This window comes from Apostichopus japonicus, chromosome 22, assembly GCF_037975245.1.
Source record: "Apostichopus japonicus isolate 1M-3 chromosome 22, ASM3797524v1, whole genome shotgun sequence".
In the NCBI taxonomy this organism is placed as follows: Eukaryota; Metazoa; Echinodermata; class Holothuroidea; order Aspidochirotida; family Stichopodidae; genus Apostichopus; species Apostichopus japonicus.
In genome coordinates, this window is record NC_092582.1 from 2,299,548 (window position 1) to 2,320,227 (window position 20,680).

Consider the following 20,680-nt stretch of genomic DNA (forward strand, 5'->3'; position numbering starts at 1 on the left):
GAATTGTAAGCTGAAATATCGCAGAGTATAGTGAAGACAACACAAAGGACATGGAGAGAAAAAATAAAAGTAGCAACATGAGTCAGAGACAACATTGGCAACATAGTCACATAAACAACATTAACAGCATGGGGGAGAAGTAATAAAAATATACCATCGAACGTGAATGATTGGCAACATGATGGAAAAGGGGAGAATTACACAGCTGTAATATCTCAGAGTATATTGGAGACAACACGAAGGACATAAAGAGAAAAATAGAAGTAGCAACATGAGTCAGGAGACAACATTGGCAACATAGTGACATAAACAACATTAACAGCATGGGGGAGAAGTAATAAAAATGTACCATCGAACGCAAATTATTGGCAACCTGATGGAAAAGGGGAGAATTACACAGCTGTAATATCGCAGAGTATAGTGGAGACAACACGAATGACATAAGAAAAATAGAAGTAGCAACATGAGTCAGAGACAACATTGGCAACATAGTGACGTAAATAACATTAACAGCATGGGGGAGAAGTAATAAAAATGTACCATCGAACGCGTATGATTGGCAACATGATGGAAAAGGGGAGAATTACACAGCTGTAATATCTCAGAGTATAGTGGAGACAACACGAAGGACATAAAGAGAAAAATAGAAGTAGCAACATGAGTTAGGAGACAACATTGGCAACATAGTGAGTTTGCCATTATTAATTAGAAACAACATTAACAAGCATGGGGGATAAGTAATAAAAATATACCATCGAACGCCACTGACTGGCAACATCATGGAAAGGGACAGTGACGTCAGTAACAATAAGACGTACAGAAAGAAGAAGTTAGAAAGCAACATGAGTCGGAGACTCATTGACAAAATGGCGTCGGAAAGGCTGAAATAGCATCAGCACAGGGGAGAAGTAATAAATATATACCATCAATTGGCAAAGTGATGGAAAAGGGATAATTCACGGCAGCTGTAATCATGGTAGAGTATGTAAAGAACGATATGAAGGACACAAGAAAGGCGAAGGGGAAACAAAACTAGGTCAGAAACAACATTGACAACATGTTGGAAGGTAGGAATAACATAATAACTTAAAAACAACATTAACAATATAGGAATATGTGGTCATAGCAACATGGATCTGAAACGACATCAAAATAATGTGACAAAAATAAACAACATGATGGAGAGATTAGTAACAACATGATACATAGACAGAGTTAGCAACATTGCGAAGCGTGCGATGTGACTGAGGCAGAGACAACATTGACAACATGGTGAAAAGGTATGAATAACATGATAACTTAAAAACAACATTAACGATACAGGGGATATGTGATAATTGCAACATGATTCAGAAACGAAACAGACAATATGTCCCTCGGGCAGACTTAGCAACATGACGGAGAAAGCAATATCACGTGGGACAGAAAAGTAACAAAGAAAAGGGGAAGAGTCAAAGACGACAAGAAGGTGAAAGAGGTCAACATAGCAATACGTACAGATAAAAAACAATAACAACAAGAACAACATGTCGAAAACACAGCAGTGGGAAAGTAAATACTACAAAACAATTTTGTCCACAACAAGGATAAACTTGGAACTTAAAAATACAGGCTGACATAATGAAAATCTGACAACACTTTGAAGAGACGAATATTGCAACATGATGTTAACTTTAACAACATGGCGGGAAGGTAAAAATGTAAGAAAAAAAGATGGGTTTTGTCAAGTTAATCCCGACTCTATATATTGAAGTTGTTAACATTGACTTATAAATACTGGAAATGGTTTCAGTATTAATAATATACATTAATATTTTTTAATAATTATTAATAATGCTCATATTCATCATGAAACTATATGAAAAGAACAAGAAAAAGAAGCAAACTATCTTTCGCTTCCTTAAAGTTGCAATATGACGTTATACATTGACAAAGTGATATCATCGCACCTACCCCAAAAATCCTCTCCCTACCTCCCCACCCTCTCCCCGCCCCCACCCCGACACGATAATTGAATATTGGGGTATATATAGTGAAGAACGAAGCATAATTTTCATTATTTATGATGTAGTTGTTCATAACGAATGGTCTTTATCATATCTAGGTTTTTGTCTCTTTTTATATCTTTTATAGTTTAGCAAGATATTTTAATGGGCGTATAATATTTCTCTTTTCATATTATGTTATATGAGTGTTTCCATGACAACGAAAAAGTGAACATTTTGCATTCAATGTACATGTGTACCATTGGATTGAATTTGATAGAGCTAATCAGATGAATAGCATAGGTATTAAATCCAGGGGCGCAACTCACCATATTTGATATGGGGGGGGGGGGGGATGGGATAAGATTTTATTTGACAATAGCGTCCAGAGGAAGGCTGTAAGCGGGGAGGGATTAATCCTTCCTCCTTTGGAAAATTTGTTGGTAAACATGGAGGCTGCTTTCTTAGATGTAAAATGGTGTTATATTTTTCAACCTTTGAAATAATATTGTAGGATTTCAACTGTCGTTATATGTTATGTATACGTTATAGATTTAGGATTTAGGAAGATGTGATTTTATTCTGGGGTGGGGTGGCTGGGGGGGGGGGGGGCGATAGAAGCTTAAGTGTTGAGCCCCTGATGCAATCTATACGGCAGAGGGCTGTTTCTTGATAAGTTTGAACTAAAGCGTAATTTTCTATAGTTTTCGCAAATTGTGGGCTTTTATTTCATGACACTAATAACCCACAAAAGATACGAAGTGGTACAAAAATTACCAGTAGAAAATATAAAGTGTTTAATGGGACACGTTATAAGTAATAAGCTTGTTGTGTATACTCTTCTAATTATGTGCATTCTCTTTCAATCCACCTCACAAATGACAGAAGCAAGCATCTTAACTCTATCAAAAACTAAATAAACTCTTGACATATCTTAATTGGCTTTCAAACTAATCTTTAAACTAATACGGGTTGTTTTATAAATCATTGAACAATTGTGTTCCTACTTTCATTGCTGATCTCGTTGTCTCTACATTTTTTACAATTCTACAAGTAATCTTATCAATTCCCTTTATTTGTCCCTCCGAAAAGAAAGCCATGAAAACATGGGTTGGGGAAGGGAGGGGGAGGGGAGGGGAGCGGTAGATCTATTACTATTGCGGTGCCATATGTTGAGAATGCAGTAAGTGCTGAAATGAATTCAGAACGACCAAAACGCCAAATATTTTTGGAAACTAACTCAAAAATTTACTTCATCAATTCTTCTATTTATAGCCAATTTTGTGTACTTATCGGTTACTATTTATTATGCGCTTCGAGTGCACTGCTGTTGATACAGTGTTGTAGCCACGGAGGGGGGGGGGTTGTGGATGGGGTTAGTATTCCAAAAAGTAGCCACGGGGAGGGTAGGGGTGACATAGGTGCCCCAAAAATTTTTCTTCACTTCAGATAAAAAATGTTGAGGAAAACGTTTTTTTGCTTTTAAAATATAGGTGCTGTGTGTCCCTTGTCCCAGAAAAGCTTGTGCGTCCCCCCTAATAGAAATGTATACCTACGCCCCTGATTTGATATGTGCATATAATAAATGCTTTAGTACGGTAGTACTATTTAATATCATATATTAAATGGAACTACAGGCAGGACGAGGAACTTCATCCATATGCATGGGCACCACTTTGGACACAAGGAATAGTTTTACAGACTCTTAATTCCAAAGAGCGACAATTCACTGTTTGTGTTCAAGATAATCATACTCGTGCTTATGTTATTGTATTCAATCTACAATTCTGACCCATACCATGCTATAATGAGAAACCGGATTTATTCATATTTTTTTCCGTCTGTTTTGCGACAACGTTAATCATCCTTCTTCCACTTTCCAAATGTATTGGTTCAGAACCTAAACCAGTATTTTTTTGCTAACATTTGCTAACATTCCAGTTTCGGCTTTAACAGATTGATTTTTTTTCCTCTATATTTATATAACCAGCGGCGGTTGTCTATTTGACGGATGGAGGGTGTAAAAGATGATCTCAAACGTTGTTTCATTGTTACTCCCTTTAAAAGTTTTCTCTCACACCCCATCACTCTTATTCCCACCCCACCCACCCGCCCCTACTCTATCCTCTACCTATCCTATCCTCCCATTCTTCCCAGCAAACATGAAATATAACTTGATTAGTAATAATTAAACTCTTATTTTACAAACTTTTTTTTTCATTTCAAATTTAGACCTCGATGTCATTTCAAACTTAACCAGCCGCAATTTATTGTATCCTTTTCGTTTATCTACTTTAGGAAAAGAGCTTGATACGTGACGTCCAATACTATCTTCATTTGTGCTCCCTTCATAGAGCCCCTCCTACAAACCCTATCCAGTGCCTCCCCTCACCCTCCCCCAAATAAAAAAAAATTGATTAGTAGTCCCTGATCTCTAACTCTAAATCCTGATTTAGGTCATAATTTAAATTTAAACTTCCATCTCTACCCGAAATTGATACAGCGACCTATTCCTCCTTGGCTTCAAAAGTTCAAAATTGCTAATTTTTATTTTTATTTCTGGAAACTAAATGCTATATCGCTTCGAGAAAGAAAAAAAAATACAAAATAAAAATCGGGTTGATTTTTCGTTAATATGAACTGGCCGTATCGTATGAAAACAAGCGACGCGGAGGTATTACTTTAACAGTTATTGACGGGTGATTTCTTCAGCGTAACTGAAAATGAAAATGGAAAAAAAAAAATTGGACCAGGATTCGTGGCTGGTGTCATTACCAACCTAGCAGATCGAATTCGATGTGCTAATCACAAAAAAAGCACAGCATATAGTGTATTTCTATACTTAGATCACCGCATGCAATGTGGCAAACACTATCGGCTTGATATGTTATTCAGACCTTAGCTCGTTACGCATGTCAAATTTTCACAATCGCTCGTCAAGCACCTAGTGGAAGTTAGTGCAAAGTGCTTTGGTACAAGTTCGGTTTATGTATGCCGAATTGTACCTTCTTTTTTTTTATTAAAGAACAGACACGTTGAAAGCAACGTCTACATGCACACTTGTCGAACATTACAATGGAATATAAGGATATAAGGAATAACCAGACATTTTAAACTTGTGTGAATTTTGCAATCATTCTGGGACATAAAAACGAAAAACAGAATATATCATAATAATAATAAAATCTCATATTTGGAGCGCAATTTTTACGTTGGATTATTTTACTTCAAGACAAGGTAAGTTATATTTCCAGATATATATATATTCGTTGCAAGCACGTTTAGTTTGTGAGCTAAGGTTTTCTGTAAACGTTAAGTTTTTAACTCTTTGACGAAGTATTTAAGCGTTTACATGGCAGTGGGGTCGAGGTGTAGGTTATGACATCTCATAGGAAGTGTGTGAGGTGTTGTGGAGGGGAGGGGGAGGAACAGGAAGGGGTTAGGTTGTATAGGCTGAAAGATTGGTACAGGAGCTGTCCCATGCATTCTGAAGGCAAACATATTTTACCTCTGTATTTTCATTTCTCAGAGAGAGTTTCAAATTCTCTCTTAAGTCTCCCTTAAAAGGGTGGAATCTTGAAGTAAATAGTAGGCCAATAAAATAAAAATCGATAAACAATAATAATAAGTGACCAATAAGAAAGAAAGAAACATAAATAAATTTTCATTTATTTGAGCGTTAACATTACGTAATCAAGGATATAATTGAGTATACAAATATACATGTTAAAAGCGCTTCTTTTAATTCCCGTCTATAATACCACAGAAGTGTATTATAAAAGACTAACTCGCGCTAACAACAAAATACAGAGAAATGATTTGCAAGTGATCACACTGGCTCTCCATATTTTGTTGGGGCATACCACTTCCCCTCCCCTCCCCTCCCCTCCCCTCCCCTCCCCTCCCCACCCCACCCCAACCTTTCCTACTTCTTCTACGACGATATTGGAAAGTTTTGTGTCCTTATATTTGGATTCGGACACTGTTGCATGATTCGGCTAGCTACGGTGCACCTATATTTAGAATTGATTTTTATCTGGTGATCTCAGGACGTGGTGATCTGTATGTACTGGCACAAAAATCGCTACCACCTTGGAACGCAAGGCATGCCCTGAAATGTAACTATTGTCTGTTTGTACTAGAATATTTCTGGTTGTAGTCTGCCACTCTTATAATTCCAAAGAGTGGGAACTTGCTTTTTGAAAGTGTCAATTAAGATGACTTTTACTAGGAATAACTTCAGTCCTTCTTCTCAGAAAGAAAGCATTGCAAATATACGTCTTCCTGCGTACAACCCACTCACTACTTGTATAAATTAGATTGACAAGAAGCCACTCTTTGGTTAGACTGAATTTTCACTCCTTCGAAGAATCGGTATATCCTTGACACTCTTCAAAGAGTGAATTCTTCGTCTTTGGAATTATGAATGACGATTGCGTTTCTTCTACACACCGAGAACAAATTTATAGCCTTTGTGAGCATGCATGCTGTGGAGTTTATTCTGAACACCTGTCAGGGCCTAAAACTACATTTTATCAAAACAATGACATGTTATGTTATTTATGCCCTCCAACGAAATGTATTTTTGCGAAATTTATGCCCTCCAACGAAATTTATGCCCTCCAACGAAATGTATATTCATTGCTTGATTCCGTCACTGCTCATGAAAAACATGTATAAAGTCTTAATAATCATAACAAAAAGTACTTTGTGATCAATAAGGACTACCAAACCATACTAGTAAAAATTATAAAATGTTTCGTCCAATCCTCACACTCTTTAGGCAATTAAGAACCCTCTTTAGCTGTAATAATTATTCATGTGCACTAACTGCAAGGTTGAAGTTCATAATATTCACAAGCGCGTGAGTTTCCATACAATATAACTAAGAGTGAATTAATGTGTAAATAATTGTTAGCAAAAACGAAAGACCAGGCAATGATGGCTTTGTTTATTCTCCGTGTAAAAAGATTTTAATTTGTCTTTTTGCTCAAATTGCTTTCATTTTACAAGGGGACGTCGGTTCGGCAGGGTTTCTTTAACAAATGTAAAATTAGGCCACAAATAAAATGCTGGATATGATAAAGTTATCAATATCTTGGCTTTGCCAAGACTGTTTAACTTAATGTAGTATGAGCTAACACGGCAGAATTTGATTTTAATTAAACTTTTTCTTTCTTTTTTTTAATAAATTTGGCATAATTAGATGAAAACCGCTTCATATATCTTGTATACCATCACAAAGATATGAATTCTAATTTATGTATGATTTGGGTGAATTCCCTTTATGAATGAGTCTATTACCATTCAGAGAATGACATCACCACAGCAATCGATCGGAAAGTATATATTTTTTTTTTGCCTTATAAATGCGCAAATCATTTATGATCCATTGAGCGAGAAGATAATATTATTTATTTACAAGAAAATTAGATTTGAAACCTTCCGACCTTGAATTAAAGACTACATTTGTCAGTCCAGCAAGCCTTTCAGATGTATCACATTTCAAGGAAACCCCTGCAACAATGATATCAAATAAAATGGATAAAGGCGTCATGAAAAAACCCATTTTCAATGACGACATCACAGGTCACGCATTATGTTGTGTTTCCTGGAGCGAAGAAGGGTCGATTTTGGCAAATATAATGAGTCTATACGATGCATACCGCGGAGTCTTGGAAGAAGATATTGAAATCGTGACTTCAACTATACATAAGTATACATAAGTAACTGAATAATGAAAAAAAAAAAACCTGACTGAGAAATTGTCTGTGAAAACTTGAGCAAGCTATAAAACCATGTTAACATTGAGAGCATATATAAAACGGTCAAACCGAGTCATTTATTGACAATTATAGCAAAAAATAGACAATTACAAAAAATAGCATAGTTAACCTCAGTAGGAGCTTTAAATTGCCATTCTCAATCAATTCCCTGTATTATTTCACCTCCCATTTTGTCTCATATAGTATTTAACGAATTGCTGTCAGGAAGTATCACAGCGTGATATATTTTTTTCTACGATAAAACAGCGATCTTGGCAAACTAGTCGTGCAGTGAAATATATATATATATATACTAAAATAAAGTAGGAACTAACCTTCGATATTACCATTTCAAAAAAAAAAACGCAGACAATTTAATAAAAAAAATTCAACTATTTCTCACTAATAACTACTGGAGCTTATGCGGGTACAACTGAATAACGTACAACTTGTATACTTTTAGTTTCCATAGATATAGTTGGTTGTTTATCGTTCAACAATTTCAGAAAATGGCATTTTGGTATTCGTGGCATTACGAATTGGCTACCTGTGCTTTCACATTAGCAACTTGAGTGCGCAGCAAAAGTGCTCTCTAAAGTGAAGCACTTTCATCTCAACAAGTCTTTCGAGAAATCATATTTAGAAATCACTTTACAATTCACACGTACGATAAGGATACCTGTAAATATAACAAAAGTCCCCCCACCCCCATTCGAGATACTTGCGAGTCTGTGTGTGTCATTGTTACAGATTCGAATCTGGAGGACTCGTTATCACGTATCACGGCTGTTGCCTTCAAATGTCGCGTAATTGGTACTAGTTCAACTTCAGTTGCACAAACAGCTTTATTCCAGCGTTATAGGTGCATTTCATTACTAAAACTGATATGGAAACGATGTACTTTCTTTTACTTTTTCTATTTCCTAACGACGTAATCAATCCATAAGGAGTCCATATGTCGCTTCAACTAACCTCATCAACAGCTAAACCTGTCTGCCTACTTTGCGACAGAGGTATTGTTGAGGTTGATACTATTTTGATGTTCTTGTGTGATTAAGTACCTGGCAATACACTTAATGCTACAAAGCAATGTTTTGTAGCTTATTATATAAAAAGATCTGCAGTCATATTTTGTCAATGGTTTTTTAAGATACTATGCTCCTATTAGTTTCATTAACAGAAAACAAAATCATAAGAGGGATTACAAATGTCAATGTTACAAAAACAAACTAGGGTTTAGAAAAGCAAAATATTGATAATTATCAAGCTATTTTTATATCCCAAAATATCCCAAAATGCATGTAGGCTACGTATTGTTCAAACTGTTGGTCATTATAGTCTTAATGAAATTATAATTTGACAAAAGCGAAAGAGAAGAAAGATCTACAGTCAGATATAGCTGCACAAATGGCACTGAAAATGTTTTTGTGATACAATTTAAGTCCCCTCATGCCATACCATATCCTCCCCTCCTTCCCTCCTTCACTCCTCCCCTGCTCCCCTCCTCCCCTCCTTGCTTCCTTGCCTCCTTGCCTCCTTGCATCCTTGCCTCCTTGCCTCCTTGCCTCCTTGAATCCTTGCCTCCTTGCCTCCTTCCCTCCTTCCCTCCTCCCCTGCTCCCCTGCTCCCCTCCTTGCTTCCTTCCCTCCTTCCCTCCTTGCCTCCTTGCATCCTTGCCTCCTTGCCTCCTTGCCTCCTTGCCTCCTTGCCTCCTTGCCTCTTTCCCTCCTTCCCTCCTCCCCTGCTCCCCTCCTCGCCTCCTTGCCTCCTTGCCTCCTTGCCTCCTTGCCTCCTTGCCTCCTTGCCTCCTTGCCTCCTTGCCTCCTTCCCTCCTCGCCTCCTCGCCTCCTCTCCCCCTCGCCACCTCGCCTCCTCGCCACCTCGCCACCTCGCCTCCTCGCCACCTCGCCTCCTCGCCTCCTCGCCTCCTTCCCTCCTTCCCTCCTTCCCTCCTCCCGCCCTTTCCATAAAGGAAAACCAGTGAGAGGTACACTACACTACACTGCACTGCACTGCACTGCACTGCAATCCACTACACCACTTCAGTTTATTTTGCTTCTCTACTGTTACCGTGCAAGTGCATTTTCAAGCCACTTAACACTATCAAGTTCATTCCATAACATAGATATACTACTATTTTAATACTGTTGTGCATTACTCCAAATTAAAAAAAAAAAGCCAATGTCAATGGATTCTGGAATAGAACATTTGATAATATAACGAAAAACCCTTCATGTCCTTGCATATCCCATGGGTATTTCTCAGCACATTTTTTTCTGTTGTATCCAAAACAATAATAAATAAAACATAATTAATTAAACAACCTTGTACGAATTTCTTTCTATATACGGATTAAAAAAAAAAGCCGAAGACTTGTCTTGATAATTCGTTTTATATCGAAACAAGATGACCAATTTGGTCTGATTCGGAACATGACGATAAAATATCATCTTCTGTGTATCATAATTCTTGCTATTTTAATGAGAATTTGATGCGAGGTGGCTTCCAGGGTAATAAAGTGTATTGAGACGTAAAAGGTTGGTTTTTGTAGCATATCCATCAAATATATGGAATGACCTTTTTAATATTGTAATATCTTGAAATAACATAACATATTTTAATATATGCCCATATGGAATCGATGAAGGCAGAAACATGTAGACATGGCTAAAATTGGCAGCAATCATTATTGAATACAATCTTAATTTCTAAAGAGGGGAAGGAGAAATTTCAGACGTTGAAAGTGTCCTTGTGTGATGATTTTCTTGAAAGGACTGAACTTTGCTCTTACCAAGCAGGAGCGATTTGATGGAATCTAGCGCTCAAAGTAATAAGTTGGTTTAACATATATAAGAGTAACCAAAGCCTTAAGGATTTCTTTCCTTGAAAAGACGAAAATGGACTCTTGAAAAGAAATCAGCATTGTGAGCACTCTCAAAAAATGAATTCCAAATCTCAAAAACAAAACAAAAAACAAAAAAATTGCGCGTGTATATAACTCATTTTCAAGTTCATAATGTTGACATGGTTTACGATATTTAATCTGCCGTATCTCGCCTGTGATTTTGGTAACGGTCTACGGAAGGAATGATGCTAGGGAATGAAACACCTCAAGATATGATGAGATAATTCTAAACTTCCTCTTAAACTATAGCTTTCATGTCTTCTCATCGTTGTTGTAGTAGTAGTTTTGCCACAATATATTAGTCGCCCAGTATATGGGGATATTCTTTAACATAATATCTGTTAAATCTATATTATTTTAAAAATGAGAAATGGTATATGGTTTCTCATGCATATGCATGAATCTTATAGACGTTATATATATCATATGACACCAATGATCTCCATGACAGATTGTACAACATCCCACGTTCCACAGTTCAGGAGACAGAATGTCCACTGTTGCGCACGCAGCAGCAGAAGTCTGGAGAGTTTTTTTTTTTTCATTAATCAGAGGCGAAATAAGTCATGGTCGAACTAACGTTTAGAATATGAAGCGTGAAAAGCTGGCTTTGATGTGTTCCCTTTTATAAGAACGAAACGACCAATTCAACATTTATTATTCTTCCGTGAAATATAACGAGGGATCGCGGAAACCTGTAATAATACTTTTACTGTGTTTAAAATTACAGCTTTGTCTATTTTCTTAACTTATATCATTTTTAGCCAACAAATCTTCGTCTTCTATAAACCACGATTGTACTTTGATTAGAATAAGGCAACTCTCTAATTGATTGAAAGAAAGGAACGCTAATTATTACGGGAGTGAATAGTTAATCCGTCAATTCCAATTGGCAGTGCAACATTTTGCCGTCCGGACACTTTTCATAGCATTAGTAAAATGAATGACAAAAAAAAAATAGAAATTTACAAACCGTATAAAGTTTTACAGCACGATGCATCAGTGACTTAGTTTTATTGTTCTTACCAACCCTGAATCAATGACATTTTTCTTATTTTCTCCCCAGAAAATCCAAACGTCACACACATGTAACGTATGAGTTATGTACAAACACGAGTTTTGTGTATAATAGCAATACAGTAATAGGTTTAGTGACTCATTTGATAAGAATAATTCATAATTGGTCCTTGATGCAAAACGTAAAATAACTCAATCCATCAATTTCCTTTCACACATCAATACAAAACATCCATTTATGGTTAACAAACGCCCGTTAATTAAGTACTTTACTTAGCCCAGGTGTCGATACAGACTCAACTATAAAGTCTTTAATTGACTGATCCGTGAAGGTCGTTGACTCTGTAAAGAATTTGTTCCAATGTAGTGGATTTGTTCTGAAGGAAGAAACATTGAACACAGTGTGTATAGCTTTGCCAAATCCATTTAGAAATCTTGGTCATATGTTACCATTCTTTTTGGATTTCGAAGGCAATATATATATATATATATATATATATATATATATATATATATATATATATATATATATATATATATATATATATATATATATATATATATATATAAATGCAGCATTGTTGTTTTTCCGTTATTCATATATATATATATATATATATATATATATATATATATATATAGGACTGCACCTACGTAACAATCAGTGGAAGGATGTTACTCATAGTATTGTTATAGTTGGTCTAATCTTTGATATGAATATAGGAAATGCGCAGCAATGAACAAATAACAGTGACATTTCAGAATAGGTTTAACAGTGTAGCTTTTGAACGTAAGGTAAGGTAATGAAAATATGTTAGATGACACCAGAGAACGTTTTCACCAGAGACATCTAACACAACCTCTCTCACCACAACCTACCCCCCCCCCCGCCTCTTTAAAAAAGGGAAGAAGCAAACAAAAAGGATACAAAAAATAGTGCTGAGTACGTTATTATATAACTTGGTTTCTGTGAAATATACTCCGTAACCTACTTTAGCATTGACACAGTACAGAACAAACCACATATACATAGTGTAATTGACCGAGGTTAGACCTAGGTTGAACATGGAAACCGTACAGAACACAAATAACCATTCATGCATAGTGTAATAAACCTATATTAGACGTAGATTGAACATTGAGACCGTACAGAACACAACCAACCACTCATATGCATAGTGTAATAGACCGAGGTTAGACTTGGGTTGTACATGGAGACCGTACAGAACACAACTAAACATTCATATGCATAGTGTAATAAACCTATATTAGACGTAGATTGATCATTGAGATCGTGCAGAACACTACCAACCACTTACTATACATAGTGTCATAGATCTAGGTAGCACCTAGGTTGAACATGGAGACCGTACAGAACAAATCAACCACCCATATGCATAGTGTAATAAACCTATATTAGACGTAGGTTGAGCATGGAGACCGTACAGAACACAACCAACCACTCATATGCATATATGTAATAGACCGAGGTTAGACCTAGGTTGTACTTGGAGACCGTACAGAACACAACTAGCCATTCTTATGCATGTTGTAATAAACCTATATATTAAACGTAGATTGAACATTGAGACCGTACAGCACACAAATAACCACTTTTATGCGTAGTGTCATAGACCGAGGTTAGACCTAGGTTGAGAATTGAGACTGTACAGAACAAACCAATCCCCCATATACATTGTGCAATAAACCTGGCTTAGACATAGATTGATCATTGAACCAAACACTTATATGCATAATGTCATAGACCTAAGTTAGACCTTGGTTGAGCATTCAGACCACAACCACTCACATATACAGCGTTATATACCTAGGTTAGACACAGGTTGAGCATTGAAACCGTACAGAACACAACCAACCACTCACATACATAGTGCTAAGGAATGAGCCTTATGGAAGCACAGACTAGCATTTCTTTTATTAAAACGAATTAAAAATATCGTTTTCTACTAACATCGGGACAACAAGTGTTTGGATATTCTAACACTACACTGACATCCTGACATCCTGTGTATACAAATATTGCTTGGCCTGTAATAATTCAAAGTGCAAGGTTACTTCGGTGCAGAAATGCGAGATCTTTTTTTGGACTCAAATAACTGAATAAATAGTGAAAGGCTTCGACCTTAGTTCATCCAAAGAAACATATATTGACATTTTAGAGCAGTCAGGAATCAGATGTTGACATAGCTTCAAGAATCACTTTTAAAGGTAAATAATGATTAAAATAGCAAATAGATCATTTACATCACAATCATACAAATTTGGCGAAATAAACGATAGAATAAGAGGAATTTCAGCCGACACAATTACAATATTTGACTACATAATACTATTTTTTGTTTGGAAACGAAAATCCCAAATGTGGGTTTCTTTTAATACTTTTTTTCGTATAAAAAGTCCTCTTAGGAAATGTATCGTAAAATTTGGAAGCAAAAGATGTCTACGTTATCGAAGTAGATATTGCCTCCATGACATTTTGGACGTTACGTGTACTCTTCAAACGCATTTGTACTTCACAATCAAATATAAATTCTTGCAAACCTAGTCTGTTCATGTAAATATGAAGCACTTTCTAGTCTCTTTGTACTATTTTGGGATTTCGTTTTTTTAACATACCCTCACATTGATTTTGGATGACGTGCAGTAGTACTTATTCCCATTCGAAGAGGCACTTTATACCTCACTTGACATGCTCACATAGTTACAGTCTCAATGCAAGGGGAGTGGCGTTGAGATTGGATCAGAATGATTGGCTTTCAAACATAGGCACTATCTTGGGTGGCTTTCCTTGTATACTAAGAGAGCTTAACGCTTACATGGCGGATAATGCTCACCACTACGTAAAACATTACATTGCACCGTACTGTACTGTACTTGTACTGCACTGCATTACACTGCATTGAATAACGCTACATTACATATGTTACGCTACATTACATACATTACGCTACATTTCACGCATTACGCTGCATTAAATACATTGCACTACATTACATAATAATAATATTTGAAATTTAGGTTACATGAACGGTTAAACAAACATTACGATTAAAACAAACATTACAGTTGGATGACTTCTCCTGGATCAAAACAACAGCATAAACAAACAATAAGGAAAGGAAGGTAAACGATTCTTCTGTCACGAAAAACATCACAACGACTTTATTGTGATCTATTTACTGGAATGATGACGAACTCATTTGACTAACTTAAATCACTTTCAAACAGCCGTATCTTGAGTCAGGAAGGAGTTAACGAGGTGGCCTTTTCACCTTGCACTGGGGAATGCCTTTGTATTCCATATGTGTGTCACAATCTCTCTTAACAGAATAAACCTTAAAGATATATCTGGCTGAAACATACGTCCCTCTAGTGTTCTATAGACCTGAGTGTCTGCTTTGTATTCCTTTACAAAGTAAAACATGCCGTCAACATGTGGCATAGTTTTGGAGTCAATATACAAACCTTAATTCCGGCCGTTTGCTTTGTGGTTTTCTAAAACTATGTTAAATGAAATTAAGGCGTGCTCTTATGTGACGCACTGAAAAGAAATTTAAAGAGGCAGATTTATCTGTCGATAAACGTCTCTCTGTTTTTATTAGTTGAAACTTACTTTTGTTGTTTATTTTTGTTATCATGATGTAAAAACAAACATGAGATTTTCGATTAAGCTGAAGCTGAAGCTTTACTTTAAACCATGTAGCCGACAACATTGCACGTATAGGATTGATTAATGAATGTAATTATCCCTAGCTCAATGATCAAATCTTTGTTATTAGAAAGATTCTTTCTCGTGCTTGAAAATTTCATTTCCGTGAAACTTACTCCGAGAATGATCAGCTGTTCCAAGGTTGTAAATAATTTACTTCTCTGTACTAAGATGACGAGAAGGAAACTGAACGATGAAAATATTACTCAATAATCCTGCAGTAATTTTAATCAATAAGCTTCTTTGATGTTTAAAATGATCAAAATATCTCTGATCTAGACTACAACTTTTCTATAGTCTAGACTAGAAGATTAACGGTTTAGACTTTATTCAGTCGTTTTCTTTGACAGTGCGCCATACTATACAGTGAGGTATCACCGTGCAAAAAGGAGATACAAAGCTTAAGAATGACTTCGTTATAGGTTGTAATAATAACTGCCTTTAGGACTCAAGTCACGCTTGTTGAGACCCTTGTTTCAATAATAAAAGCGACATTCTAGCATGGCAACTGTCCAGCATTATGTATACGCGTCTTGATTGAATGCTTTTGAATCATGATAATGTTACTTCAAAGAATAGTCCAGGTAAAAATGTCTCTTTGATATGTTACAGAAGAACATTCTAGTGAAATTTGCATTCAATTCCTATTTACCGTTTTTGAGATATTGACAGTTGAAGTTATCTGATATTGCTACCAAAAGTGAACTTGAAGCAAACAGGTGTGATGTCATAGTTGCACACTGACAAATATTGTTTTGTATTTTCTTTATTTTTCAGTCTATTGAATTGACCTTGGATTGGATAGGGTTACTAGTTGTCTAAAGGGAATGTGAGGTTTAAAAATACCAATACGTATGGTACATTCACATTATGGATGCATCCAATTGTGGAGTATAAACTTAGACGTAAATTTCAAAGGAAAACAAAACATTGTGTATCAGTGTACAACAATGACGTTACACCTGCTTGCTCCAAGTTCACTTTTGGTACGACGAAACGTGGCAACTTCAACTGTCAATATATCAAAAACGGTACACAGGAATTGAATGCAAATTTCACCACAATGCTTAGATTATGTTCCTCTTTGAACATATCAAAGAGAAAATTTGACCTGGACTATCCTTTTAATAACTCTTCAGTAATTTTAATCAATAACATTCTTGATTTTTACAATAATACTAAAAACATCTCTGATCTTGCAAATTTAGAAGATGTCACGGCATAGACTTTATTCAGTCGTTTCTTAAACGATATGGAATGTTCTACAGGAAGTGAGTTATCATCATGTAGTAGGCAGACAGACAGTTCAAGGATGACGTCAGACAAAGTTTAACTTTGAGGTCAAACACCTAGAAAGTCGACAAAGTTTGCCTTCTTAGGCAAATTTAGTGGTGACGTCACCTCCTCTGTTCGTTCTTAAACAAAAGTCAATATGCTCTGTCAAAATTATTATTGTATCGTCTTATTAGCATCGGGAACAACCTCAAGGATAAACTTGAACAACATTTTTTCTGTATTTTTTTGTATCGGGGTCTGGTTTGCATGACGGCGATAAAATAGCTTTAGGAAGCAATGTAAGTGGATTGTTTAGAAAAATTACACAGTGTAGCTTTTAAAAGGTTCTCAAGAATACTGGGTGTCACTGGGTAATAGCTATATACTTGGTTTCAGTGTTAGATTAAAGCTATTCAAGACTACCTATTTTTAGGGGGGACGGTGCAGTGGTTATGGTAAACGATTCGTCCATATGCCCGCGATAAGCACTTTGTACTCATACTAATATATCCCATAGTGTGAGATTAAGTTCCCCTGCTCAAATCAAGGGGAATTCTACTCGCACTGGTACTCATGCTGATGTACCCTCATTTGCTGCTTGCATATATCTCCAACCGATGAAAAGAAATTCATTAAGCGTTCACCTTAGAGTATCGTACGCTCGATTATAGGTTTTTAATTAAGTCAGTAGCCACCGATGCCATTTTTCAGTAGTTTATAATGTCAAAATCATTTTATAATCCACGTGAAAATGACTCCTTTTTTTAATAAGACGAATTTGATTTGGTATTCGAATGGATTACGAATAGTCCTACTACACAAGTAACGTTTTAGCAATCGAAAGTAAAAAAAGCGTTGTGGCTATATAAGGTCTTCTTCATTAAGTTATAAACGTCACAATATATTATACTCCAATTGACCACAAATTCTATTAGAAATGACTTGAATTTCGAGGATAGTTGAAAGGGATATTTCTTTCGTCAAATCGACTTCGTAGAAAATGTTATGTATTTTCTCCAGCAGCGGGTGCAAATCCATAAATTGATATCATATTTCTATTTCACTTTGTAAGAGACGAATTTAGCAGAAAATAAATTGTGAACTTTTCTTAATGTAATATTGGTTCATAATTTTGATGAGACGTGTTTTATCACTGTATCTTTGTAAACATATCAAAATGTAAACCTTAAGAAAAATCATGTAGTGAAACCTTTAGTTAAGAGTACAGTGACAGCTAAGTCAACTTAGGTATCATATTTCAAGGACATATCAGCCAGCAGATTATAATGTATTACAGTTAAGCTTTTTCAAGATCATGATGTCATTACAAACCGCCACCCGCGTGAACTCTACATAAACCTGCACGACGTTAGTCAATGACTTTGCTTCCGAGAAAACCAAATGCCTCCTCTGGATCGATATAATTTCAATTAATCTAGCAACGCTGGGTTTTTACTCTATTGAATTGTAGTAAACATTTTAGCCAATACAACATAAACTTTAGCTAGCCCATATCAATAAAAAATATTAAGCTCCGCAACTTTTGCTACATGTAATATTTTGTAATAATTTTTTTTATAATTTTATTTTGTAATATATATTTTATTTTGTAATATTTTCTACACTACAAGAATAATGACGTCATCTTCAGTAGATTAACAAGTATGATAAGATAATGCAAAATACCACTTGCTTATGTCAATAAACAAGATTCATTTCTGGGTAATGTTGTCGCGACGGAAATGTCATAACTTATAAGCTGCAACGCTAAGCTCATCTTCAGTACTTCAGTATGTGTAGTCATATTAATGAACACATTGAAAATTAGCGATATGATTTTTGAATGACATGAATCTCGGAGTAATTGGCTTGTGGCATCAGAACTAGATATACATATTTTTTCAAAACATTGTATGCAATAAACAGTAAGTTTATTTGAATAAATTATCTTTTATAGCTATTTTAGTGACTATGAATCTATATTACGTGACTGTGTATGATACAGAGCGTTATGTGGGATAGCCGCGATGCACTTGTTACATTTCTGTTTTGCTTTCTACAGTAATAGTGAGTTCGTCTGCAGTAGATAATCATTCGTAATCAAGTTAGACGCCTTAAAGCAACCATTGGTTACGTTTTCTGTCATAGATGATTTTTCCTTCCGTAAATTATTATTTATATGCATGTTAGTCCACACGACGCTACCTCATTGGAATCTAATTAATTAATATTTCCGAAAAAAATTGAAGCGACAGAACTCATATATGCATGTCTCTTATAACATTTTAAAAAAAGGCAATGAACTCATTGCAGGAGACTAGCATTTATAATCATGTTAATCAAGACAAACATTAACATATTTGAAAAACGTCATTTAATATCTGTGTAGTCTAACAGCGAGGAAACGCTCTACATTTCTGTTACCTCAATTTATACTATAATAATGTGCAGTCGTACTCACGTTACTGATTATTAAATTGACTCATGCGTACTGAATAAACGATATTAAACTCTAAGTGCGTGAAAAACATAACTCTCTCTTTAATTGATCTGTAGTTACAATTAATATATACAATAACAATGAGTGCATAATATTAGACTAATATTTATAGTCATGTTAGTCAACAACAACTGACTCATGTGAATGAACGACATTCATATCTTAGTAATCTTACAACATGAAAACTCGTTACATCACTGTTATTGCAATTCGTACATTAATGTTGAATTTATTTTAGTTGACTAGTATCTATAGTCATGTTAGTCGACAACAACTGACTCATGTGAATGAACGACATTCATCTCTGAGTATAACAACACAAAAACTCGTTACATTACTGTTATTACATGTACAGTTTATTACTAAACTCATTGACATTGTATTAACATTCGTAGTCATGTTACAACACCTAAATCTGCCTCTTGTCCATGTATAAATGACTTTCAGCTCGCAATAGGATGGCAAAGCGAGGCCAAAAAATGTCGTTACATTTTCTTTGAAAACATTCTAGAAAATTAACGCGCCAAGTGCTACATCTTCTATAAACATCATAGCCCAAATCTGTTCCAGCTCTCTGCAAGACCAGTCTCTGTATATAGTCACGTTTAGTATAGTCTAAACATTAGCAGTGTGTTCCTTACCCGCGGCGGGTTTTTTTTTATTCTGATGGGTGTTTGATAAGGCTTCACTTTTATTAGTCGGGGAAATTCGCCCGTCTGTGAAATTTTGACTTAATCATTCAAATAATGATGTAATCCCTTTGCTGCAGCTTTTTAGACCTCCGTCTTGCCCAAATGGTTGATACTTGTAAACCGGATATCGGAGTGTAGAGCAAGCTTCTCTTTATTCGACTGAAGAGGTTTTATTTTCTATGAGAGAGAAATCCAATAGATTTGATGACAGCTTCCCACGCTCTGCAATGACAATGACTTCCACATAAGTATGCCGAAGGGAGTCTTTGACTATATACAAGAATGATTGCAGTAAATATCTCGGCTCCCCGCCTTTACACTTTTGACGGATAACCACAAAAGCTATATCGATAATCCTTCATTCAGCCACTCAGCCAGAGAATAGCATAGTTTGATGGGATTCCGGAGGAGACTTGTGTTCATACTGAAAGGCGTTATGTCAATAATTATGTGATATGCAGTAACAAACACATTTGTGTATGTATGTGTGGACAGTAATTGATAATGAATTAATGCATTATTATGTAACATTGTACCTAATGTGCGTGACAGATATGAATGGTTGGCATAAAGTTTATACAAGCTTCTTCAAAATAAGAAAAAAAAGTTAAATATTTTACAAAGGCGGATCCAGAAGTGGATTTGGTAGAGGATTGATGAAGCCGACTCCCATGTAGGGCGGGTGGTGGACCTCTCCCAGATAAAAATAAATAAAAAATATATATCTATATTTTTGTTTTAAATTTTAAAATGGAGCATTCTGAGGCATATATAGAATGAAAATTATAGGCTTAGGTCTCAACACAAGGTT

At 35.7% G+C, this 20,680-nt stretch overlaps 1 protein-coding gene across 2 annotated transcripts in view; it reads left to right on the plus strand.

Annotated features, from left to right (window-relative positions):
* The window catches only part of LOC139963800 (short transient receptor potential channel 4-like), a 272,215-nt gene that overhangs the window by 17,805 nt on the left and 233,730 nt on the right, over window positions 1–20,680 (plus strand). Inside the window, exon 1 of one of the 2 annotated variants that reach the window (XM_071964964.1) lies at window positions 4,855–5,222. The exons of the other annotated variant lie outside the window; for it this stretch is intronic. The gene's annotated coding sequence lies outside the window, so the exon portion shown is untranslated. Of the gene's footprint in view, window positions 1–4,854; window positions 5,223–20,680 lie in introns of those variants that run through there. 2 annotated transcript variants of the gene reach the window in all.